Below are 27914 nucleotides of genomic sequence, written 5' to 3' on the forward strand. Positions count from 1 at the left end.
GCGAAGGCACAACTACAGCTAAACCAGGACCAGAAAGACCTGATGTACAGACGAACATGGGTCGTCGAGCATTGAGAGTGACAGTAAACAAGCGAAGAAAATCAGCGGTAGCAATCACTCGCAAGCTCTAAACTACTGCCAGCGGTTCAGCTAGTCCAGTGACGGCGTCGAAGAGCCCTCGTAAGCTGTAAATTTCTGTAGTCAGAGTATGAGATGGAAGAAAGAGCGGCGCCATAGGACAGTGGATAACAGCCGGCCGGTGCGGCCAAGCGGTTCTAAGCGCTTCAGGTGTAAACGCGCGACCGCTACGGTCGCAGGTTTGAATCCTGCCTCGGGCATGGATGTGTGTGATGTCTTTAGGTTAGTTAGGCTCAAGTAATTCTTAGTTCTAGGGGACTGATGACCTCAGATGTCAAGTCCCATAGTGCTCAGAGCCATTTGAACCATTTTTGAAGTGGATAACAGAGAACGAGTGGTTTGCTGAGTTAATCATCCCTAAGCTTACACACTTGTTAATCTAACTCAAACTAACTTACGCTAGGGACAGCAGCTTCCCCCCCCCCCCCCCTGGGAGGGCTCGAACGGGGGGACCCGGGCGGACCGTCACAAGGCGCCCTTGACCACGCGGCTATCCCGCGCAGCGAGGCGTTTTTCATGTAGTCCCCTTATTGCGTTTAATAAAACGCCAAATACAGAAGGACAGAAGCACAGCGTTGTGTACAGCATACGGTACAACAACTATTCGGAGACTATAAGTGATTCGATCAGCGTCACAGAGCACCCTGTTAAACAGCAGCGCCTTAGAGGTAACGGTTTGTGGACGAGAACATACCTGAAATGGACCGGCCTGTCCAAAGTCCACCTTTGGGATGAGTTAGAAAGTCGACTTCTCTCCACACCCAAGCGTCCATCGTCACTAAATTCGATTGCAAGTCAACCTTATACAAGGCAGCAGAACACGAAAATTTTCAAAGTTACTGTGGTGTCACCACCAGACACCACACTTGCTAGGTGGTAGCTTTAAATCGGCCGCGATACATTTAGTACATGTCGGACCCGCGTGTCGCCACTGTGTGATCGCAGACCGAGCGCCACCACAAGGCAGGTCTCGAGATAAGGGATAGCACTCGCCCCAGTTGTACGACGACTTTACTAGCGACTACACTGACGAAGCCTTTCTCTCATTTGCCGAGAGACAGTTAGAATAGCCTTCAGCTAAGTCCATGGCTACGACCTAGCAAGGCGCCATTAACCATTTTAAGATAGAGTCTCACTTGTATCATCAAGGAATGCTGTAGACAAATGATGGATTAAAAGTTAAGTATTATAGCAGCTACGTACTTTTCTTGCTACCATTCATTACGTATCCTGTTTCAGACCTCTCTCTAGCCTACGTGAGATTAACGCGTGCCTTTCGGCTACTTCAGTGTGTCTAGGCTGTCTTGTTACGCCACAACAGTTGGCGACGAGTCAACGGAAAGGGTCTTGTTCTTTCTAATTGCTTACATTTACTTGTGTCATGGCTTCGCCAGATGTACTGTCCGAATTTTATCGCTTGCAGAATCAGCAGACGCAGGCGTTATTGGATGCCCTTGGACAGCTCGTCCAGGGTCAACGTGCACTGCAACACGATGCGGCCGCCGCCGCTTCATCGCTACCGCAGCCACAACATGCAGTTGCACCGCCGTTTCGCAACTTTAATGAGGCCCTCGAGACATGGACTGAGTGGTCACGCCAGTTTGGATTTCATCTCGCCGCCTACGGAATTCAAGGTAACGAGCGGCAGCCTCATTTATTGGCGTGTGTAGGGGTGCAAATGTACCGTGTCATAGTGAAATTATTTAGCCGACGCGACGTAGCAACTCTGTCCTACGAAGAAATTTTGTCGGCATTGGACGCCTATTTCAAAGAAACAGTTAATGTAGTTGCCAAAAGGTATACGTTCTTTCGTACAACACGTACGGTCGGTCAGACTAATAGGGAGTGGGTTGCAACATTGCAAGGCCTTACACGGGATTGTGCTTTTGAGTGTGAATGTGGACTCCCTTATTCAGATACAATGGTACGTGATGCAATAGCACAGAACGTTTCTGATGTTCGCATACGGGAACAGATTTTGAAACTAGTTAATCCCTCCCTTCAGCAAGTGATAGACATATTGGATAGACAGGACACGCTTGACTTTGCACAGGACTCATTTGCAACTTCGCCAGCCGTGTGTAACATTAACCGGCCCGCCAGGCGCGCTGCACGGCCCGGTAAACTGCCCTCGCGCACATCCGCACAGCTGCCGCCACGCTCTAAACCAGGTGTGCCGCGCCAGCACACAAATGCAGTGAAATCATGCCCGCGGTGTGCAACTAGACATTCGTGTGACAATTGCCCGTCACGCCAAGCTATTTGCTTTTTCTGTGATAAGAAAGGACATGTTCAAAGTGTTTGCCAGAAAAAGCTCAGATCAGACAATCACAACCATTCCAGGCCCTTTGCTTCGCGCCGGAATCGAACCAAGAATACTCAGGCTCGTGAACCTTCGCCCATGGACATTCATGTAGTTAATTCCACTTCGTCCAGTGCCACTTTCTCTAACTGTGACTGTGTTCGTCCCACACAAAGTGTGCGTCGACGTCGCCGGAAATCACGTCAATTAGCCAGTGATGCTGTACCTGTATCAGTTCAAATTGCACGAGACAGTCGCTCTTGTCATCAGCAGGACAATAAACTTTTTGTAGATTTGGACTTTAATGGCAAGGTCATACCATTCCAGCTCGATACCAGAGCTGCAGTTTCATTGCTCAATCACGACACGTACAAACAACTGGGCAAACCTCCGTTGCGTGCTGCAACTGTTAAACTCACTACATATTCAGGACAGCAGATCCCTGTGTTAGGACAGTGCACTCTTCTTGCAACATACAAGGGACAAACAAAACTTGTGTCATTTTGCGTTCTTCGTTCTTCTACTGCAGTGAACTTGTTTGGTTTGGATTTATTTCAGTTGTTTAACATGTCTATAGTAAATCAGGTCCTATTAGTGAATCAGACTGTGCCTTCAGACAGTGTTTCTCGTCTATGTGAAGAATTTGCAGACATTTTGGCACCGGGCCTTGGTTGCGCTAAGAACTATGAAGCACATTTGGAACTGAAAGTAAACGCGCAACCGAAATTTTTCAGAGCGCGCAATGTTCCCCACGCATTGCGTGATGAGGTCGCAAGAACATTAAACGATTTAGAATCACAGGGTGTAATTGAACGTGTGCAAGCTTCTCTCTGGGCCTCACCCTTAGTAATTTTGCCAAAACCTTCCAGAAAACTGAGACTTTGTGTGGACTTCAAGGCAACAGTGAATCCACAACTCGTGATTGCAACTTTTCCCTTACCCCGCCCGGAAGATCTTTTTGATAAACTGTGCCCGGGTAAATACTTTTCGAAGTTGGACCGCGCAGATGCGTACTTGCAAATCCCAGTGGACACCGCATCCCAGCGCGTCTTGGTGGTTAACACGCATCTTGGTTTGTACCGCTTCAAAAGACTGCCATTCGGGTGTGCATCCGCCCCTGCATTGTTTCAGCAATATTTACAAACTGTTTGTGCGTCGGTCCCTACTGCTGCGAACTATCTGGACGATATTGTGATCTCCGGAAAGACAGCCGACGAGCATTTAGCACACTTACGAACATTATTTCAGGTATTGCGACAAAATGGTCTTCGCTTGTGGAAGGACAAATGTGTGTTTTTTGCTCGTGACTTCCCATACCTGGGACATGTCATCAATGCCCAAGGCATACATCCGAGTCCCGAGCACCTCCGTGCCATTCAAGATTTGCCTTCGCCACAGAATGTGAAGCAGCTAGAGAGTGTGTCGGGTAAAATTAACTATTATCATCGCTTTCTGCGCAATGCCTCTTCCATTTCAGCTCCGCTTCATAGCTTACGCCGTAAGGGTGTTCCGTTCGTCTGGACGACGGAATGCGAACGCGCCTTTCGCCAGTTGAAATCGGCGTTGCATTCTAATACTTGCCTTACGCCATTCGATCCCCAGAAACCCCTTTTGTTGATGGTAGATGCATCGGATTTCGGGATCGGTGCTGTGCTTGCGCACAAAGATGGATCGCATGATCGCCCTATTGCCTTTGCGTCAAAATTGCTCTCGTCTGCGCAAAGAAATTACTCACAGATAGAGAAAGAAGCTTTGGCTCTCGTCTTTGGTGTTACTAAGTTCCATGATTTCTTGTGTGGTCGTCACTTTACCATCATCACAGACCACAAACCTTTGACGTCGCTTTTTCATCCGAACAAGCCTGTACCTCCGCGTACGGCGCAGAAATTCATTCGCTGGTCTATTTTCCTCTCGCAGTACCGCTACGATATCTTGTATCGGTCCACTGCTAAGCACGGAAACGCCGATGCGTTGTCCCGTTTGCCTGTTGCTGAGGATAAAGCATTCGATTCTTCCAAACTTGCTTGCATGTTCATTGATGCGGAAACTGATGAAGTGGTCGAATCGTTTCCGATTGATTTTCGTCGTGTAGCTACAGCCACAGCTGCTGACCCTGTCCTTGCTACAGTTTTGCGTTTTGTTGCTACGCAATGGCCTTTGTCAAAGTCTCGGATCGAGGATCCGTTGGTTCGCCGATTTTTTGCTCACAAGGAGAGACTTTTTGTTCGACGTGGTGTTTTGTTGTTGCGTTCTGATAATGATCAGTCCAGAGTCGTGGTCCTACGTTCGTTACAGTCCTCTGTTTTACGGCTTCATCACCAAGGACATTGGGGTATAGTGCGAACGAAACAACTTGCTCGTCAGCACTGTACTTGGTTCGGCATCGATGCTGCGATTACGAATATGTGTTCTTCTTGCATGGCGTGTGCCGAACAACAATCTGCGCCGCCGCGGAAAGTCTTTGCATGGCCGAAAGCCACTTCCCCTTGGCAACGCTTGCACATCGATTTTGCTGGTCCATTCTGGAATGCTCGATGGTTGGTTCTGGTAGATGCCTTCAGTAATTTTCCTTTTGTTGTCCGGATGTCTTCCACGACATCCTCTGCCACCGTCCAAGCGTTGTTTGCTATCTTTTGCATTGAAGGTCTTCCGCAGACTATTGTTTCCGACAATGGCCCACAATTCATGTCCGCAGAATTTCAGTCATTCTGCCAGGCTAATGGTATTCAACATCTGACATCCGTGCCGTTTTCGCCTCAGTCAAACGGTGCCGCTGAACGATTGGTCCGGACTTTCAAGTCACAGATGTTGAAGTTGAAAGAGTCGCATTCTCGGGAGGACGCGTTGTGCTCTTTTTGTCTTCTTATCGCTCTCAGCCCCGAGATGGTCGCTCGCCGGCTGAGTTGCTCCACGGTCGTCCTCATCGAACCTTGATGTCTTTGCTGCACCCGCCGCATCAGGTTCCTGTGCAGCGGCAGTCTTCTGCTTTTGCTCCAGGCGACGTTGTATTCTATCGCAACTTTCGCGGTTCACGGCGTTGGCTCGCAGGGCGCATTCTTCGCTGCCTCGGCCGCGCGATGTATTTGCTTTTGGGGGCCTCTGGTGAGGTGCGTCGGCATCTCAATCAGCTGCGCCTCTGTCGTCGCACGGTTTCTGCCGCTCCCCGTCTGCTTTCAGCGACGGTGCCGTCCGGTCAGCGCCCTGGGGACCCATCTACTGGCTCGCCTCATCCCCAGGTGTTACCGACGATGCCTTCCATTTTGCCCCATGGCGACACGCCGCCGCAACCTCCGCCGCCGCCGCCTGTCCTCCAGCCGGCGCCGCCTGCAGTGGATGCTTCGCTGCAGCCGCCAAGCGCCTCCCTGGGTCACACGCCGCTGATCGCTTCCCGTGACCAGCTGTCCTCCGGCCATGGAACTCTTGCCCGCTCCGGACCACATAACGTCTTCGCGCGTCGGATACCCCGACGCAATGGAGGTCGCCCCTTCGGCCCCTCCTGTCTCTTTACGGGCGCATACACCGCATGTTGACGTGCACCCTGTACTAGGTTTTCAGGCGTTTCCTAGCTCCCTTCGGACCGAATGGCCGGGTGCGGGTAGCACAGCCTCGCCTGTTGTTAGGCTCCCCACCTCATCGCATACGTCAACATGGGGTCCTCCCCACGGCGGGCGGAAGCCTTATCACACGACCGTTCGCCGATTTGCGGGGGAGGAATGTGGTGTCACCGCCAGGCACCTTACTTGCTAGGTGGTCCATTTAGTATATGTCGGACCCGCGTGTCGCCACTGTGTGATCGCAGACCGAGCGCCACCACAAGGCAGGTCTCGAGATACGGGATAGCAATCGCCCCAGTTGTACGACGACTTTGCTAGCGACTGCACTGACGAAGCCTTTCTCTCATTTGCCGAGAGACAGTTAGAATAGCCTTCAACTAAGTCCATGGCTACGACCTAGCAAGGCGCCATTAACCATTTTAAGATAGATCTTACTTGTATCATCAAGGAATGCTGTAGACAAATGATGGATTAAAAGTTAAGTATTATAGCAGCTATGTACTTTTCTTGCTACCATTCATTACGTATCCTGTTTCAGACCTCTCTCTAGCCTACGTGAGATTAACGCGTGCCTTTCGGCTACTTCAGTGTGGCGTAGCTGTCTTTTTACGCCACAACAGTTACATTACTACATTACTACAATGTTGTCACGAGGCGGCCGCAGTGATAACATTTTGCCCCCGAGAGAGGCTCAGGGCAAAACACAACGTCGGCATTTGCGGCGAGCCAGGCAGTAGACTTCGGAAGATTTTAATGGCTCAGAGTAGCCAAACAGGGCGATGGCACCACTGATACGTGACGAAAGCAAGGCTAAGGCTAAAGCAACAAACGGTAACAAGACCTTTTACGAACCAGTTTCACAACACAAAAAGTCGTTAATGAAGCACAGCGGAAGCAAAGCCGCTGATACCTTCGTAATGGCAAGCCCTATGCAGTCATGACAAGTGATCTCAGGTAAACATTAGCCGCTACTTCGCTCCATAAATACCCCAGCAGCTTAGTTCGTAAGGCAGTCGATCAGACGGATCGATGACGTACCGGTACATAACGTTCGCATTTGATTCCCTGATTGCAGCGGCGCACAACTCTGTTGTAGATATCCTGCACGCCATGGACGACAACAGCATCTTCTGGGAGAGATGGCTACCTCGCCGTAATCACCGGTCGCAGAGTTCAGCACCACAAGTCTGTCGCAGATGAGAGGACTGGAAGGCTCCCGTTCCCACCAAGATCAGGACACCAGCTTTCCTTGACATTCCGGCAGACTGAGTAGCGCATAGGTGGACGGCAGGCCAATATCGTCGAACTTCATGACTACACGGCCACCGTCATCGCGGTACGACGTATGACGAAGAAGGGTGTTGAGCGGGAGGGGACAGGACACCTCCGAATTCTGCGTGTGTAAGTTCAATACACATAAAGATGGATAGTTCGCGAACGAACGACTGCAAAGGAACCGTTCACCAAGATGAATGAAAGGACTGAGGAACGAATTCTAAGGAACGATCGGTTCATATTTCACTTCAGTCGCGGCGGTCTACTTATAGTTCCCGGGAACGAGGAACGATCGGTTCATAGTTTACTAGTTCACTTCGGTCGCGGCGGTCACTTCGGCAGTTCTCGTTCCAGCCTCGGTCCCGTGCTCGTCTCAGTCTCGGTCTCCCTCGGCCGCACTCGTCGTTCTTCGCATAATCACATGTCGCAGTTCCACTGCCGACTGCTCCTAGTTAGTTCAGTATCCAGTTGTTCGTTTCGTTCACTTCTCTCGCCTATTTTACATGTGTTCCAAACTGTTCTCGCACTTGGTTCTGACTATTCAGCGTCCCGACCGGTAATCAAAAAGTATTTTATACGTAGTTACGTAAATTACATAAAAATTACGTTGTATGTAATAGGTACGTCATTTCAGGTAACAAAAGGGCATATCAGCTCACTTCATTATATCGATGAACAGCAGGAGACATACTTACAACAAGGCAAGTTTTTTGTTGTTATTCATGTATTTTTTGATTTCATCGACTTGATTTAGCAGCTAACATTCAAGAATTTGATTAATTTTTAGTGTAAGAAAATTAATATAAAACGATTTTCGTGTGTCTTTCGTATAGAAAACATTACATGTAGGAAGGTTCTAATTATTTTTAAGTTTAGTTGTTTCCAATTTGTATTACCCGCTAGTTTGGTTTCATTGGAAAATAAAGTGGGTTGTGGATCATTTTGGCTCAGTAGGAAAAGCGGTGCCTCTTCATTTGAAAAGACATAGATTGCCACAAAATCGTATTTACTTATTATCTCAAAAAGATTTGTTCAGATGAAGCTTTCAAACCAAACACTTTATTACTGCGAACTTTATTATTATTATTATTATTGCCGCATTAACTTTAATAATGCAACATAAAAACCTAATTTGTACTGAGCGTGTAACGCAAGTATGAGAAAACCACATTTTATTTTATGCTTCCATAAAGTCTGTACTTCGCCTACGAACTCAGAGACAACGTGAAGTATATATAGGGTGTAAACGATTATTGTTTACAACGTAGCATAGCTATGTAGTGGAAGTCGAATCGAAGAATTTTATACAAGTCACTTGTGGTCTATTATGTTGGGAAATAGCCACCAACAGGTTTACAAGACTACATGAGCTATAGCCCATGCGCGTCGCGTGAGATTTTCATGTTCTCTTCTCCAGATCTCTACACATCGTCATCGATTGGTTCGCAGTTGTAGCTTGCATTACCTTGTTATTTCTTCACTGCCTTATTCTTACATGTTTGTCTGTTTGTTGTATCTGCTCGTAGCTGGCAACACATCGTACATAATTGGCGAGCAGTCTGTACTCGGGGCCGATTTTCCGTGCGCCACCCTGTCTATATTATTTCCCTGCGATCATCCACACAAGGCTGAGGTTGGCTAAACGACAGGTTCTGCAGAATCACAGAAATTACTTCTAAAAGTGTGTAAGAATTCTGTAATGAATAAAAACTCTATACCCCAGGGGGCAGGCAAGTGCCCCCTCTTGGTGCCCTCCATCCTTCAGTCACCTACACTACTAGTTTTCAGTTTTTCATAAGAACCATATACCAAGCACAAATGAACGGTGAACGAGTAAAAATGAACGGTCCCCAAAAAAGAACGATCAGGAGTGAACTAGTTCCCAAGGATGATCGAGTTTGCCCATCTCTAAATACACGCGCCGCCCTCACTCACTGTCGCTGCGTCGCTGTAGAGCCGTCGCCGGGGCCACCGCAAGCGGCGAACCGCCAGTGCAGCAGCCGGCTGGAACCAAGTGTGCTGTGCCGGCTGCCTTGAACGGGCTGAAGGCCGCTTACGACGCGATTACTCAGCGGGCATTGACAGACGATGACGACCACAAGTCAAGACGTTATCTGCATTTTTATGCGAGGAAACCTGGCAAGGAGCGATCTGGGAAAGAGCCTCCTGACACAGCAGTCACCTCTTGCAATTCTCTGGTATCCGCTCCTGTGAGAGAACGAGCTGCCATTCGTCCACAAACACTCAAAAACTTCATAGAAATTGTTCCCAACAGCGTTCAATGGTTTTATAGGTGAGCAGCCAGCCACATATACCCATGTATCTATTTTAGTTTTCTTCTCGTCTAACTTGACAGTACTAGAGCATATGACAATTTTAACGACATTTGATAGGATATGAGCTGCTTTGATTGTGCGAGTGGTCATGAGTGAGAATGGGAGAGAGTGAGCCAAGTTTTGTATGAATACGCATCATTTTTCTTTTATTGCATCTTCGACATTTTAACCTGGTAACTTCGCCATTGAGCACTGGCAAACCGCTAACAACAGCAACAACAACAACAGAGTTTCAGCCGTCATAATGACGAAAGGTTGACACAAAAGATTGACACACCGCACCATAATTTCAGTTCATACGCTCCCAGATACTTATGGTCGGCCTGAAATGTGGAATTCATTTGATCATGTGCTATCTAAGAGGGCAGCAAGATGTTAAGAAAATTCCTGGCAAATTAAAACTGTCTGCCAGACGGAGACCACCCAGAGTCTTGTCATGCGAGATGTACTGGCAAAAGCGAAATTGTGAAGTCTTATCGTGCAACACTTAGATAGCCCAGTCAATTACAGCACTGCTCTTGCACGCTAAACTGAATATTGGCAGCCCATTTTAATTTGTTATTAATCTTCTTCTTAGTAATGTACGAATTCATGAGCATCCCGTGTTTATTCTTTTTTAATTTAAGAAATGAAGTACAATGTAGATAGTCTTTTTTTTATAAGGATGTTTTCCTGCCGTTATTTTGCACGTTATGTGCTAGCACGCGACACTACATTTTTTTTAACAGAGAAGACTTGACAGATGGCCTATTGCTCTAGTGGTGTAGCAACTGTTTGGATTCACACATACTCCTATTAATATACGCACATTCAGTACCGACGGCAACAGTCGACCCCTGCAAGAACTATAATTTTCTGTGTTTGGATGGAAGAAGCTGCTTGTACAAGGTTATAAATCTAGAGTACTGACTTTTCTATTATTTTCATATTTATATTTTCCGGTTTTCCGATAACCTGGCTGCGCAAGGTTATAAATCTAGGAATATAGACATTTACATTTTTTTCATATTTGTATTTTCCGGTTATAGGGAAACACTGAGAACAGGAAAAAGACTAGGCAGACATCGTATCAAATACTTCCGCAAATTCCCACAGCTCCCAAAAATGGAAATAAATTCCTGAAACATGTCGTTGCAGGCATGAGAAAAACCTAGCTGGTGCAGAAATTTATACGTAAAATCACTGAAGTGTTACGAAACTGAAGTGGATATGGAAGGTGGTGGAGATAGACTAATTGAGGAATGTATATTTTGGAAATTAATTTTAGGATTTACCGCATAAAAAAAGATCTAGAAGCCAACGTTCTCTTAATGGACAGTAAATAGATGACTGAGGACTGATCTCTGGAGAAGCCTCGAACAGGCCAATACTGGGAGTTCTATGAATAAGCTATTACGAACTGCATGGTATTCTGTCCAGAATACATCTACATCTACATCTACATGACTATTCTGCAATTCACATTTAAGTGCTTGGCAGGGGGTTCATCGAACCACAATCATACTATCTCTCTCCTCCTTTCAATTTATATGAGAGAGAGCATATCACAGGAATTCACAAACTCAACGTACAATAAACAATGACCCTTCACGATGACATTTACAGCTAACCAGTCACTACTTCAACATCTTAGCCTTAGACCGGATCTGTTATGTACTGTACAAGATGAACGGGCGAGATCTTTCGGAGTTGGTGTATGGTAGCGGATGCACAATCGTATTGCACTGGAAAATTTTGCCGACTATTGGCCTAACACAGTAGGTAGAGTTTACACGAGACAGATGTCCTTACTGTGTCGACAGCTGCGTAAGTCGGCGCAGGAGTGTGCAGCGAACCCCAGTGGGGAATAATCGTGTTTTCCCTTCACACTTCAAAAGTTCTCAGATCTTCCCACATACTGTTTGTGTAAAAACCAAGTCTTTTAAATGACATAAATTGATCTTACGCGGAGGTGTAACGACAATTCTTTTCCCAGTACACAGCGTGTGAATGAAATTGGCCGAACATAAATAGACCACGACGTTTCTATATATTTAAGAAGCGTAATGGCACAATAGAAAATTCTCGTCGTGGAACGCTGAAGAAGCAACAAAAGTACGACAGGGTCTTTTATCGTTGATGCAACTGAAAACAGACTGTTTTGCAGCATGTACTCTTTATCTTTTATAACAGAAGTTTACTGAAGGATTTTTTTTTTATCTCTGGGGAAAGTGGCTGGGATATAACGCAGTTGGTATTTTATTTCTGAGCGTTATCTATTTCACTACTAAAAATTTCTCTTGCTATTGCGGAAGTTACGGGGCGAAATATTAATTAACCTCGAATTAATCTCGCCTCTAGAAGAAGTTATCTCTAAGCCCCAGCAGGAAAGTAAATACCGGTGAGATATGTAAAGCACGCGTCTAGCAACGTTAATTGTGTTTATTTGCGAATACAAATATGTACCTCTCAGTTGTTATCTGCATAATTACCTGGATTTTTACCCTATCGTGTGATCCATTTCTCAATAACCTCGCTGTAGAAATTTTTCCACTTTTAATGTTAATGACTGCGTGAAGTATTATTCGCCATCTGTAAGAATGTAGAAAAAGCACGGTGTAGCGTTCATTATCAAGAGATTATTTAGAAATGTCCCGATGTATTCAGTGCTTTATGAAATGAACAGTTTGTATTGATAATAGGCTTTTTTCTATAGTGTTCTTCCCCTTCCTCCTCCTTTTTTCTTAGTAGTTAGCAGTCTTTCAGTTAATTTCACTTCACATTTCGTCTCTTCTTTTCATGTGCCAGTAGACTGTGTGTAGTACTTAAGAAGGGACGAGAAAACTGGCACATGAAAAGAGACGAAATGTGAAGTGAAATTAATTGAAAGACTGCTGTAGACTTTATATAATATTCTATTATCCGTGATACTGCTAACTACTAAGAAAAAGGAGGAGGAAGGAGAAGAACATTACAGAAAAAAAGCCTATTATCAACTGTAGACTGTACATAATACTCTATTATCCGTCCTCACAATTCTTCGCATCTACTATTCTTACTAGTAGAATGTTCTCATATACTCTCTTCTATTCTCACCGGTGATTCTTACTTTATAACTTCTGTGTCTATTTTTTTATATTATTGTTTGATATTCCGACTGTTCCTGCTTTCTTCTTTTAGACTCCTCCAAATCTATTATTTTGCTTCTAGAGAATACTGTCCCCCACACGTACAGTTTCAGAAATGACTTATTCAGTGTGATTTAACAAACTAGCACCCATCTTCCTGGCCGAGGTCGCTAACGTAAGCGGTGGCGTTCCCTTTGGAAGTAAACCGATTCGAATCCTGGTGATGGAAGAAATTTTCATTGGTTGTAAGCTCGCTGGCTCAATCGGTGCTCTTTGAGAGGAGTAGACCTTGTGCCGGCACCGGGTACATCCTCCCCTTTTTCTCATCGTCTCCAACACGAAGATGATACTGTAGGGAAGCAGCCTACTCACGCTGTAGTAAATTCACATCAGTCTTTCCATTGTGTGCCAGCCAGTCTGCTGTAACTAGCTCTGACGTCATAAATGTTGCGCAATACTTTAAAAATCAAGCAAAGAACCTAAAACTTTTCTGGCATGTCAGAAGTGATACTAAATTAATATGTGTTAAATATCAGTTCGATAACTTCAGCCATTTTCGAAATTTGGACGTTTTTCTGAAAACATCATTGGCGCAACAGAAAAGAGCTAGAGACTTCAAAATTTATATTTAGATTCATCTTCCATAATGATTTAATAAAAACAGTACTTTGGATTTCACAAATTAAGATTTTAGTGGAAATTCATGATTTTGTGGTTTTCGTCTCAAAACTGAAGGAAGCAAGATAGATTAAGTAGGCTAATAAATAAGGCTAGGATGTTTAGATTTAAATAGGTTGGAGGTCCGCTATGACTATGAAGATGTGAAAAGTTTCTTTTGAATACCTATAAAATTATAGCGATAGCGGATCTCAAAAGGGCCAGTTCGGAGCTCACCTACTGCGTGCAGTGTAATTAAATTAATTCTCTCGCCCAAAATATTTAACTTAGCCACGTCAAAATTTTATTATCAATACTTACCTGCGAGCTGAATGCACGTTTAAATTAAGAGCTTCATCGGCCATCAGCAAAAGAAGCTATAAATTATTATGTAACTTGAAGTGGTGCATTACTAGCCCAGCGGCTAGTCGGGAGAGCCGATTTGATCAGGCGTTCCCTTAGTCATCCGCACCGCGGCTTTATATATAAGAACGTTGCGCGAGGAAGAAAGGCCCCAGTTCTCTCCAGACGCTGAATAACACGCCATCTGTGTCGGGAGTCGCGTCGCATTGGTATCACTGCTACAAACAGCCTCTGGTGCCGTATTAAGTTACTAGAAATACGCGGAACCATGAAATCATTTCAAGTGAAGGGTTAATTCTGGGATGATTTTCATTATCTAGCTTCAGTTTGCGTATTGTCGTATTTTCACGTGCCGTCGCGGGACAGACATTCTACCAATTATTTAGCATGGCGTTTGATGAAATACTCTCATCAAATTATGGCGAGCATTCTTTTTAACATTTATTCGGACATTTATAGTTGCATCAGCGCATTAGACTCTGAACTGCTCTGTTAGTTAGGTTGTAGGGATACTTGTGTTTTTTATCAGTGAATTTCAGAATATACTCAACTATTTTGAAAAATCGTTTTTGATTAGAAATCCCGGATAATCTCCTAATTCCTCAGAGCTATAAGCTGCAGCTATAATGGTATTCTCAGATGAAGTGGGCACTAGGAACTCTAATTACCGGCTTCACGTTTTGTTAAATCACTTTCTGGGTGCTAAAAAGTAAATAGAGAGCCAGTGTTGAGAACGGCGAAAGACAGCATTAACAACATTTTACAAGCTTGAAACTGATTCAACATGCAAGCATTTATACAGCAATTTATTTTTACAACTTATTCGCCGCCCCACATATGGTGCATCGGCCGGGAAATCAACTAAGTGAAAGTGATTTTTAACTATTCGGAATCGCGAGTGAAATGCGACACACAACTGAGTATAGAACAGTGAATGTGTTACGTGTGCATGTGGACGACGCAATTGGATTAACAACACATCTGGATTGACGGAGCTGGCACTGAGTCTAGCGGTGCTGCCGGCATCGCGAGAAGCCAGTCTCGCCGCACCACAGTCGTCCGCTGGAGCAGCCGGCGCAGCGCCTGCAATTGCGGGCCACGCAAACACACAACATCCGTCGGAGAGCCGTCTGCAGTTCAACGTGCCACGTCGCATCAGGAATCCTGGTACGCCGCGCCGGCAACGCCATACGTCGTGCAGAAGGAACTAAGTTAAGTGAAAAGCTGTTAAAAATTTTACTAACCTGCACTAAAAGACTGTCGGCGATGGAACCGCCAAAAGAAACTGAGGTTAAACTTATATCAGAAACTATGTCTGTTGAGGGAACTGTAAATCCAGACAACGGTTCAAGAGTAAATATGCATGAAAGTAGTAATGTTAAGGTGAAATATGAAATATTGTCTCCTGACAGTAGTTTAAAAAGGGGCAATGATTCAATAATAGAGACCCCTGTAGTTAAGCAGAAAGCAGAAATTGTTAATTTATTGGATGACAGTTTATCTGATGAGTTAAAAATGAATCAGTCAACGGAGGTGGTAGAGTTTAAGAAGGAGAAGTTAGATATAACTGATCAATCTGAAGTTTCATTTAGTTTTGATGATTCTGGTATTGGAGCTAGTTTTTCGTCACCTGAGTGTGATAAAAAGCCAGCTAGTGAGCAACCCAAAGATGCTGGGGCTGTTTAGTTAAATGTTATATTACAAGCAATAGCTGCCAGTAATGCACAAATGACAGCTGAATTAAAGTCTGAAATAAGTGAACAGGTCAAAAGCAGTAATGCTGAATTAAAGTCTGAAATAACTGAGGTCAAAAACAGTAATGCTGAATTAAAGTCTGAGATTGCGGCCAGCCAAACAAATTCTAATAAACGATTGGAGGTAATGGACGATACCTTCAAGGCTGGTTGCAATAAGTTGAAAGAGGATCTAGACAGTTTGAATTATAAAATTGATTACAACCATGAGGATATTAAGAAAAGGTTGCTCAACAATTTTCTGAAATGTATAAAACAGTAAAATCCGAAGTTGCTGAGGTTCGTAAGGACTTCCAAATGGAAGATGCGAAGCTGGAGCACAAGTTAACAGAGAAGATCGAGGCGGAATCTAAACTGTGCTCAGATAGATTTAAAGATGTTAATATAAAAGTAAACATATGTCAAGCAGAAGTAGAAGCAATCAAAACTGACACTACTCATATTGTACAAAGAGTAGATAATGTTGAAATGAAAGTAGAAAATATCAGTACTAACATTGCTAACATTGAGAGTAAAGTAGCTTCAGTAACTTCTGGTAATGGTAGCATACAACAAATTGTAGCTGCAAACGCCGCTTTTATCGGGTGTCGGCAGTTCTTGCGGTTCGATCCAGATAAAAATATCCATCCGCTAGATTTCTGGAACGATTTTGAAGATGTGATTCCACCAACTTGGTGTGAACGAGAGAAAATCTCTTTTATTAAAAGTCATTTAGCAGGTGACGCCATGCTTTGGTCAGCTGATGTTATGTTGAAGTGTAAAACATTAGCGGAGTTTAAAACAGCTTTCATTAATGAATATTGGTCTAGTAATAAGCAAAATGAAGTGTTGAGAGAATTTTGGAGTGGAAAACGCTTCAATGCAGGCAAGGAATCTATTAAAGAGTTTGCTAGGTCATGGATTTCACGTTTATGACATTTGGACGAAAAGCTAAAACCTGAAATGATAATACTGGGTCTTGAAGCCAAACTGCCATGGTACTGGCAAACTAGAATTATATCTGCCCCTAGAGACAATCTGGATCGTTTCATTGAGTATCTGGAACGTGTAGAACGTGTTGCGGCCAATGAGGAGCAATCACGTAATAACAGAAATTCTAATAATAATAGTAGTAATTTTAAGAACGAGCAGAATGGCAATGTGAACATCAGAACAGTAGGTGTTCGCCATCCTAAGAGAGGTAGGAATTGGGGAAATAATTATCAGAACCAACAATGGCGTCCAAGGGATAATAATTTTGTTCCAAACAGAAATATGCATGTAAACAACAGTACGGAAAGCAATGCTATGCCAGTTAACTATAATGAAAATAAAGGAAACAGCAGTAGGCCGAGGCAGGAAAACTAGTTCCCGTCTATGAGGACACTGGCGCTCACCAGGCGGTTACTTTTCCTAAGCCAGTAGTTAAGGGAATTGGTAAGACAAATCAGAATACTCAAACTGAACAGGTGGATGAAGTGTCGGTAGCATCTAAGGATACAACAGAAATATTAGATCACTCACAGTATTTGATAGATACCGTGTTAGAGACGCTTTCTAAGTGGGAAGAAAAAGAGAAGGCGCAGCAGTGTAATGGTAGGGAAGAGCTACAAAATATTGAATTGTCAGGTGAAGAAGCAGAAGAAATTCATGCTTATATTTACGATGAGGATGATGTGCTCTTATCTAAAGTGCCTGTGCAGGATGTTGATAATGTACTAATAGATTTAGGACAGGAGATAAGTGAGAATGTAGAGGGTAGGCTGTTGAGGGTCGATGAACCCAGTAGCTGTGACCAGTTGTCACTTGAGAAGGAAACAGACGATAATGGTGAAAGTGGTTTAGCTGTAACTAGTGTTATGCCCGGTCTGGAGGCGCAGAATCGCCCAGACTACAGTAATTTGGGTTATGTTCAGCAAACTAAATGTAATGAAGTCGTGCGGTGTTTCGATTTAAAATTAATAGACCGACTGGAAAAGGCAGCTGAAAATGTAATTCAGGAAACCCCTACACACTGTGACCTAAATATAATGAAGACAGATGTCGATCACTTTAGTTGGAGACAAATCAAAAAGGAACTATTAGATGAATTTGAGGAACCACCTGTACAACCTAGAATAAGCCACCCTATAATAATAGTGAATATGTTGGGTATCAATGTACGTTGTCTCTTAGACAGTGGAAGTGAGGTGAGTGCAATATCTCAGTCCTTCTTTGACGCATTACCTGGTAAAGACAAGCTTACAGTAATGAGGGTATCAGGACTAAGAATAATTGGTGCTACTGGCAAAGTTTCAAAAACGGTAAAGCAAGAAGCTTTACTACCCTTTAACATTAATGGTAATTTAATTGATCATCCATGTTTAATTGTAAACAATCTCAGTATTGAGGTTTTAATTGGCATAGATTTCTTGTCAAAATATCAGAGTGTTGTTGACTTTGAAAGAAGCCAGTTAAAAATGGTCTTGCCTATAACCGGAGTAAGTATAGTACCTTTTAGTGATAAACATGTAGCAACTGATGATGAAACTTGGGAGCTGCCTATACGAGTTCTGAAAAATAGGAGGTATTGGGACGAAGGTGTTAATCTTAGTACAAGTAAGCTAAACGTAGAAGAAGAAGAAGAAGAAGCAATTATTGTGGACAAAATAAAAGCTAAATTGCAGGAAATCGAGAAAATTTCAGCTAATCAGAAGGAAGAACTGAGACAGGTTCTAAAAATGCATCATAAGGTATTTTCGGATCGACCTGGCGTGGTCAAAGGTTATGAATGAATGCTGTAGGGAGGAGGTTGTTCTGTAACCTCTACACAGTGTGGCAGCTGTGCAGTCCCAGCTGTGTGAGATCTTCTTTCCTTTTCAGGTCTCACTCATTCTTCCTCTTTCCTGTCCTCAAAAATTTCGACCATTTCTTTCCAAATACTAAAATTTTCCGTTATGACTATCAAGCCAGCATTAAGCTAATGAATGCTGTAGGGAGGAGGTTGTTCTGTACCCTCCACACAGTGTGGCAGCTGTGCAGTCCCAGCTGTGTGAGATCTTCTTTCCCTTTCAGGTCTCACTCATTCTTCATCTTTCCTATCCACAAAAATTTCGACCTCTTCTTTCCAGACATGAAAATTTTCTGTCATGGCTTATGTAACCATTCAATCTACCGATTAGTGAAGAAAAATACCTAATGTGACAAACCTAATAGGGACAAACAATAGAGAAGTATGACGTAATTAAGATACAAATGTATTTGAGTAACAATTATGTATAGTACCCTGGTAATATAGTAAGTACAAAGTGTTGTTTTATTGGAAATGGTCCACCAACAGTAATTTAAAAAGATATATGAATTCATGTACAAGCAGGATCTGAAGTGGTAGTGAAACCTAGTGTATGCATTAGAGCTAACTAAGAAATAGTAAAAGAGATTGCTTAGTGTTAGGAAAAATTTGCAGATAAGTTGTAAGATTAAACTCACCTGGTGCAGCAAGGAAAGGCAGTGTAATAGAATTGAGCAGTGTTTGTGGTTGAGACGTGAAGGACACGTCCCTGAAGTATTTATAAGGTTGGAGCTGGCCATTATTTTAGTGTAGTGTGTGACAGGATACACCTACATGTATTGAGGTTATGAGTTGGAGGCCTGAATGCGACCATAGGTACCCTTATGTTAGATGAGACAGAGCAGCTCATGGTGTCCTATAGGTTTAGCATTACGCTCGTCCATAATTACTTGATGCACTTTAGTGGTAGGTCTGAGAGAGACTACCTGAGGTTTCAGCGTCCGATCGAGTGGAAATGGATTGCCACGTGAGCAAACTAATCAGCTGCAATACACTATGAATATGAAATAAATGTGCTATCCTATGCTTTAAATATTAATAGAGTGAGTGTTAAATAAGTACATACACTAGCAAAATAAATAAATAACATACTGACAGATGTGAAACATTATTTTAGCTCAGCATAAATACACTTCAAAGTAAGCAAGTACCTAATTGCAGATGTGGAACTGACAACAGCAGAGGACCAATAAGTGGATTTAGTAGTCAACTAAACGTAGTGTGTTTTGAACACTCACAAATGTACTATTACCAAAAGTTACTCACATGTACAAAGAAGCTGAGAAAACAACCACTAATCATACTCATACTATCTCTAAGAATAAGGTAATCAAAGATGAGTCAGTTAAGTGCTTAAAATACAAATGTATCAGGAATGTACCGAGCATTGGTTCAGTGTTCCGGCCCAGAAAAAAATAAATTCAGATTAAATATGATTTATGATTGTATGCCTTAGGAGCATAAATTTTCTCTAGTACATGACTAAAGGCGTTTTGAGCCATTTGTTTAACGATTTAATGACAGTTAAGTAACCATGAGAGTAATATTGAAAAAGTTCTGTTAACTTTGTTCCAGCAAAATATTGAAGGATAAAATGTATATATCCCCATTTCATTGTGACCCACCCATAGATATTAAGTGAACAGAGTCTGAGGCACTCTTTTTGTTTGTTCTACAGGACAAACCAGATAATGGCAGCCTAGTAGCTGCATGAAAGCGTGGAGTGACTTGGACACCACTCACAGTGACCCCTCCCCTTTCCCCATGTAATTTAGGGTGAACGTGAAGGACGCACATCATAGCAACTTCCCCTCCTCTACCCTTGTGAATGGAAGTGTAGGACGCCAGCCAAAGCAACTACAACCACGTGTGTAAAAATTATTTGTGAACTTTTATTTCAGGTTTAGAAAAGACTGCTAAGAGATAATCATCTGTTTATGTATCATGTTATTTTCTTTGAATTTGTGTATGTAAAAATGTATTTAATGGATCTAAGATTTTCATAATTTTTCAATTCGTATGTGTTTGTTTGTCTAAGGCAATATGTATGCCAAAATATTTCATTGACTTTGCTTAAAATTTTTGAGTAATGACATTGTTTAAAAGTCAGTGAACATGCCCACAATTTAAATAATTAATGTAGGTAATCAGTTTTCTTTAATGTTTCTACATGTTTATATTTCAATTTTGATTTTTCATAGGGAGTTAAACTGTACTCTTGCTTCCCTTTTTGTAATTATATTTTTTTTCATTCATTAACATTCATAAACAAAAAATTTAAGTAGAGGGTGATGTAGGGAAGCAGCCTACTCACGCTGTAGTAAATTCACATCAGTCTTTCCATTGTGTGCCAGCCAGTCTGCTGTAACTAGCTCTGACGTCATAAATGTTGCGCAATACTTTAAAAATCAAGCAAAGAACCTAAAACTTTTCTGGCATGTCAGAAGTGATACTAAATTAATATGTGTTAAATATCAGTTCGATAACTTCAGCCATTTTCGAAATTTGGACGTTTTTCTGAAAAAATCATTGGCACAACAGAAAAGAGCTAGAGACTTCAAAATTTATATTTAGATTAATCTTCCATAATGATTTAATAAAAACAGTACTTTGGATTTCACAAATTAAGATTTTAGTGGAAATTCATGATTTTGTGGTTTTCGTCTCAAAACTGAAGGAAGCAAGATAGATTAAGTAGGCTACTAAATAAGGCTAGGATGTTTAGATTTAAATAGGTTGGAGGTCCGCTATGACTATGAAGATGTGAAAAGTTTCTTTTGAATACCTATAAAATTATAGCGATAGCGGATCTCAAAAGGGCCAGTTCGGAGCTCATCTACTGCGTGCAGTGTAATTAAATTTATTCTCTCGCCCAAAGTATTTAACTTAGCCACGTCAAAATTTTATTAACAATACTTACCTGCGTGCTGAATGCACATTTAAATTAAGAGCTTCATCGGCCATCAGCAAAAGAAGCTATAAATTATTATGTAACTTGAAGTGGTGCATTACTAGCCCAGCGGCTAGTCGGGAGAGCCGATTTGATCAGGCGTTCCCTTAGCCATCCGCACCCCGGCTTTATATATAAGAACATTGTGCAAGGAAGAAAGGCCCCAGTTCTCTCCAGACGCTGAATAACACGCCATCTGTGTCGGGAGTCGCGTCGCATCGGTATCACTGCTACAATCAGCCTCGGGTGCCGTATTAAGTTACTAGAAATACACGGAACCAGGAAATCATTTCATGTGAAGGGTTAATTCTGGGATGATTTTCATTATCCAGCTTCAGTTTGCGTATTGTCGTATTTTCACATGCCGTCGCGGGACAGACATTCTACCAATTATTTAGCGTGGCGTTTGATGGAATACTCTCATCAAATTATGGCGAGCATTCTTTTTAACATTTATTCGGACATTTATAGTTGCATCAGCGCATTAGACTCTGAACTGCTCTGTTAGTTAGGTTGTAGGGATACTTGTGTTTTTTATCAGTGAATTTCAGAATATACTCAATTATTTTGAAAAATCGTTTTTGATTAGAAATCCCGGATAATCTCCTAATTCCTCAGAGCTATAAGCTGCAGCTATAATGGTATTCTCAGATGAAGTGAGCACTAGGAACTCTAATTACAGGCTTCACGTTTTGTTAAATCACTTTGTGGGTGCTAAAAAGTAAATAGAGAGCCAGTGTTGAGAACGGCGAAAGACAGCATTAACAACATTCTAAAAGCCTGAAACTGATTCAACATGCAAGCATTTATACAGCAATTTATTTTTTACAACTTATTCGCCGCCCCACAATACTACACTTTGCACACAAACATTACAGTCATCTACACTTAACAGACACATGTACGCACACAGTTCTCAAACTTCGCGAAGGTAAAAATGCCGCAAGCGTGAAGGACAGCGAAAACCTTTCCAATTAGGTGACTGAACCTGCCCTTCGAGGTCTTCCTGTGATTCAAGTGATTAACAGGTTTGCAACCCTCTTACGTGCAAAAAATCTTTCTTGAGCAACTCAGATCTATATCTCGATCGTATCATGAAACATTTATACTTAAACATTTACATTGTTGTTGTTGTTGTTGTTGTGGTCTTCAGTCCTGAGACTGGTTTGATGCAGCTATCGATGCTACCCTATCCTGTGCAAGCTTCTTCATCTCCCAGTACTTACTGTAACCTACATCCTTCTGAATCTGCTTAGTGTATTCATCTCTTGGTCTCCCTCCACGATTTTTACTCTCCACGCTGCCCTCCAATGCTATATTTGTGACCCCTTGATGCCTCAGAACATGTCCTACCAACCAGTCCCTTCTTCTTGTCAAGTTGTGCCACAGACTCCTCTTCTCCCCAATTCTATTCAATACCTCCTCATTAGTTATGTGATCTATCCATCTAATCTTCATCATTCTTCTGTAGCACCATATTTCGAAAGCTTCTATTCTCTTCTTGTCCAAACCATTTACCGTCCACGTTTCACTTCCATACATGGCTACATTCCATACAAATACTTTCAGAAACGACTTCTTGACACTTAAATCTATACTCGATGTTAACAAATTTCTCTTCTTCAGAAACGCTTTCCTTGCCATTGCCAGTCTACATTTTATATCCTCTCTACTTCGACCATCATCAGTTATTTTGCTCCCCAAATAGCAAAACTCCTTTGCTACTTTGTGTCTCATTTCCTAATTTCCTCATCATCACCCGACTTAATTCGACTACATTCCATTATCCTCGTTTTGCTTTTGTTGATGTTCATTTTACATCCTCCTTTCAAGACACTGTCCATTCCGTTCAACTGCTCTTCCAACTCATCATACATTTCATCAATTTCTTCACCATCTGCAGAGCTAGTTGTCATATGAACTTGTACTACCGTAGTAGGCATGGGGTTCGTGTCTGTCTTGGCCACCATAATGCGTTCACTATGCTGTTGGTAGTAGCTTACCCGCACTCCTATTTTTTTTATTCATTATTAAACCTACTCCTGCATTACCCCTATTTGATTTTGTATTTATAACCCTGTATTCACCTGATGAAAAGTCTTGTTCCTCCTGCCACAGAACTTCACTAATTCCCACTATATATAACTTCAACCTATCCATTTACCTTTTTAAATTTTCTAACCTACCTGCCCGATTAAGGGATCTGACATTCCACGCTCCGATCTGTAGAACGCCGGTTTTCTTCCTCCTGGTAACGACGTCCTCTAGAGTAGTCCCCACCCGGGGATCCGAATGGGGGACTATTTTACCTCCAGAATATTTTACCCAAGAGGACTCCATCATCATTTAACCATACAGTAAAGCTGCGTGCCCTCGGGAAAAATTACGCCTGTAGTTTCCCCTTTCTTTCAGCCGTTCGCAGTACCAGCACAGCAAGGCCGTTTTGGTAAGTGTTGCAAGGCCAGATCAGTCAATCATCCAGACTGTTGCCCTGCAACTACTGAAAAGGCTGCTGCCCCTCTTCAGGAACCACATGTTTGTCTGGCCACTCAACAGATACCCCTCCGTTGTGGTTGCACCTACGGTACGGCCATCTGTATCGCTGAGGCACGCAAGCCTCCCCACCAACGGCAAGGCCCATGGTTCATGGGGGTACTTTCACTTAATGTCAGCAGATCGTGGTATTGTGGTTAACGTTCCTGACCCTAGATCAAGGGGTGCTGGGTTCGATTGCCGGTTGGGTAAGAGGTTTTCTCTGTTGAGGCGGTGTGTGTGTGTGTGTGTGTGTGTGTGTGTGTGTGTGTGTGTGTGTGTGTATGTGTGTGTGTGTGTGGTGTTGTGTTCTTCATTATCGTTGCTCAAACCACCGAAGTGGCGTCAATTAAAGAGACTTGCACCAGGCAGCCAAGCAACCCCGATGGCACTCCCAGCAGGCAAAGCCATACGTACATTTAATTTTCATTTCACTTCACTTAATGTTCTTTCGTTTACCCTTTATGTCACTTTTCATCCTCCGGTTTTACGCATCATTCCAATACATCAGTCGTATCCCGCGAATCCCACGAAGTACGGCCTCGGATATCGAAATAAGGCAAAGATGTACATTTAACTTGAGTGCTGTACAATAAAATGGCATTGCATTACTGCAGTACAGTGCTGTTTCCGATTAAATTAATATAACACATTAAAATTGAGACTTTCTGTGAATATGTTTTAAATGTAGTAGAGGATTTGTCCAACAGGATATTTTTCTTATTCAGTCATAAACTTCACTACTTTATCTATGTGACATTAAATGTGTTCTGATACGTACTTTAATATATGTGTAGAGACGTATCTGAATAGTTTACGTACCAGTGTTAACTCTTTAAAGTCTTTGTAGATGATGTTTTTGGTCCTAGAGTTATACTAATGATTTTCACTATTTTTTTCAGAATAGAAGTATTGCTAATCACAAAACACATTAATGAATATTTGTATTTTGAAGTAGTTGTTAGACTCCAGATTTTTGAAACAGTTTCTGTAGTATTTTCTAGAAGCAACACCAGATATAATTTTCATAAAATGCATAAAATGCTAGTGTATTCTGAAAATACTACCCCTGTAACTTTAATTCCCTCAGAAAATGATTCCATAACTTAGTAGCAGATGGAAGTATTGCAATTCGTTTCTAAATCACCTATGTCAGTAATAAAACGTACTAAGCTGGACCAAGAATATTTATTAATTCTAGGCAGTGGGTTTTCCAGCGGAGGTTGTGATGCATTTATGGTCCCAAAAACTTAACACTTTCTACTTCCTGTGTTTCAGTGTTTGTGAAAACTGCTTGTACAGACTGTGGAGTTCTGTGAGAAGTACTGAGCTGCGTGTACCGAGAACTGTTAAAAATCAGTGATAATCTTTTTTTCTTTGCTTTGAAACATCTGTTGATATTTTCCAAGATTCCCTTAGCTGAATTTTCAGTAAGGGGTTGGTTGATTGTTTTGGGTGAAGAACAGCAGACAGCAAGGTCATCGGTCTCATCGGATTAGAGAAGGACGGGGAAGGAAATCGGCCGTGCCCTTTCAAAGGAACCATCCCGGCATTTGCCTGGAGCGATTTAGGGAAATCACGGAAAACCTAAATCAGGATGGCCGGACGAGGGATTGAACCGTCATCCTCCCGAATCCGAGTCCAGTGTCTAACCACTGCATAAGAGTTGGTATTATTTTTTATTCATATACTTGTATCATCTGTAATAGATATAAAATTTGCATCTTCTGAATCTACAAGTGTATCAGTAACAGCAGAATACACGTCCTTTGCTATATGTGTCTCATAAATCGAAGTTCTGTTTAACGAAACCTGCCTCATTCCCCTAAACCTTCACCAGGAGAGAAAAAAAAGATACTGCACTAAGAACACTCGTTACATGTACAGAATGCTGAATTATGTACACTACCCCGCACGCATCATGCGTGTAACTCACTTGCTCTCTTGCATCAATAATTGGCCCAGAGATCCATGAAGCCTCAGATACGTTACTTCCAAATTCTTAATGAGTATGTTGCCTCACACTGGCAGAAAGTAACGAACATTTGACTCTTTTATTGATTAAAAGAGCTAGACCCAACAATGAGAATGAATGAATAGTAATTAATTTGGCCACAAATAAAGATGAACAAGGGGTTCTGCAACCCGTTTTTTACTTTCAGGTCAGTGTCATACTAACTACATTTTACAAAAATCTTTTCAGATAATATGAACTGAGGATTTTTATTCAGTACATTACTCACTTTCGGGTGGGAGAGCACCAATAAATGCAGATTTATTTTTGTATACCCTTGAGAAAGCGTTACAGGGTCGTTCATGTTAGCGTTTGCTCTGGCGCTGCTACGTAAGGCACTGACGCGATGAAAAATTTGTGCTTAACTGTTGGATATTCCTATACATACTCAGATATTACTACAATTGTAAACCTCTCTTAGAGATTGGTAACTGCCTTTACAACTAACGGAAAAAGAAAAGTTGTGCGTTGCATGAAACGAAGAGTGTCACATATTTAACTATGTGGCGAACAATGCTCGGCTAGAGTGTCATGTGGTATAGTCTTCTGGAACTAACAATACATGAAGATATGAATTCGGTTAATTTTAAGGTTCTGTCTTCCGCAAAGCAAGCAACAAAACATCGGTTTGTTACTATGGGCATAGACTGCCATTTGTCTTCTGAAGGAAAAAATTATAAAATACATGTACAGCGCTTATTAAAATGATTCTCTGGTGTATTGGATCCACGCAAGAGAGGGACAAGAAGGATGCTGTGGGTTAATAAAAGTAGCGAGAGCTGACGGATATCATGGACGGAATGAGCGCTAAAAATAACTGAAGGCTAAACTTTGTCCTTCTAAAGGCAAGTACAATTCCAAACAACGTCCACTTATACAGAATCTAATCCACGTACGTTACATCGAGTCATAATCAAGCTCTTCTCACAGTTTTATCAAGCTATTACATCTGAGAACATATTCTGATCTTGTTTCCTTCTTTAAGCTGTAACCATGCGAGTCGTAATCCAGAATAGAGTAGCACATCAGCAGATGTACCCTAGATTTGCATATAACAGAGCGCCCGCACACATCTCGTTTGCATTTCAAAATACTGTTCCTGGTACCAGAGACTTGGAAAATAAAGGTGGGAGCAGATATCCAAAGACAGTATTCTCTGCAGGCTGCAGTAGTTGGTTCTACAATAATGGCTGCACGTATGACTACGTTCTATTATTCACACTATCTGTTTACTTCCCAGGATTTCAGACTATGTCTACCTTCACTTGATATACATTCTAGGATATTTACTGCAAATTCATGCAATCCGTTCGCAAAACATGTGGAGCGAAGTCAGAGGAAGTATATAGACGACGATTGTGGGCAACAGATGACCATTCCGGATATGCTGGACGTCTAATCTGTCATTTGTCTGTAGAACTGGGCAACGTTTATATATATGTCGTATGGCAGTATTGGCTCACAAGTCACCTAGGGGGTTAAGTAATCGAAACTGGATAGGTTTTGTTTATTCGCAGCCTGAATCTCTTTCCATTTGCAGTGCTATGAATGTGCATGTGCGTGTGTGTGTGTGTGTGTGTGTGTGTGTGTGTGTGTGTGTGTGTGTGTGCATGCTTGTTTTTAGCAAGGTAAAAGTGCTTTTCCTGCAAATCTCAAAGACCATTGAAAACAGTTTGCATTTTAGCTCTATTGAAGATTGTAATAAGAGAACACTGAGCTCACCAAGTCGTAAATACACTAAGCCTTATTAAACTTCTCATTATGAATACATTAGTCTTGAAAAAAGGTAAATACATTGCAAAATATACTGATAAGCCAGAACATTAAAACTACCGACCTACCATCGATATAGACCCGTCCAGACGATAGCATAGTCTGACACATGCACGGTGAGCATACTGTCCATGTGTAGAATGGGGAAGGCGCGCGATCCATCTGAGTTTGACTTCGGGCAGACTGATGGCCCGGAGAATCGGCATGATCATTTCAGAAGCTGCACGACTTGTCCGGTGTTCAAAGGGTGCTGTGGTGAGTGTCTTCAACACTTGGCGAAATCACGGTGAGACAGCGTCCAGACGACAGGGGGTTGGGCGGCCACTCCTCATTACAGATGTCGGACGTCG

Source organism: Schistocerca serialis, chromosome 5 (assembly GCF_023864345.2).
Source record: "Schistocerca serialis cubense isolate TAMUIC-IGC-003099 chromosome 5, iqSchSeri2.2, whole genome shotgun sequence".
Taxonomy (NCBI): domain Eukaryota; kingdom Metazoa; phylum Arthropoda; class Insecta; order Orthoptera; family Acrididae; genus Schistocerca; species Schistocerca serialis.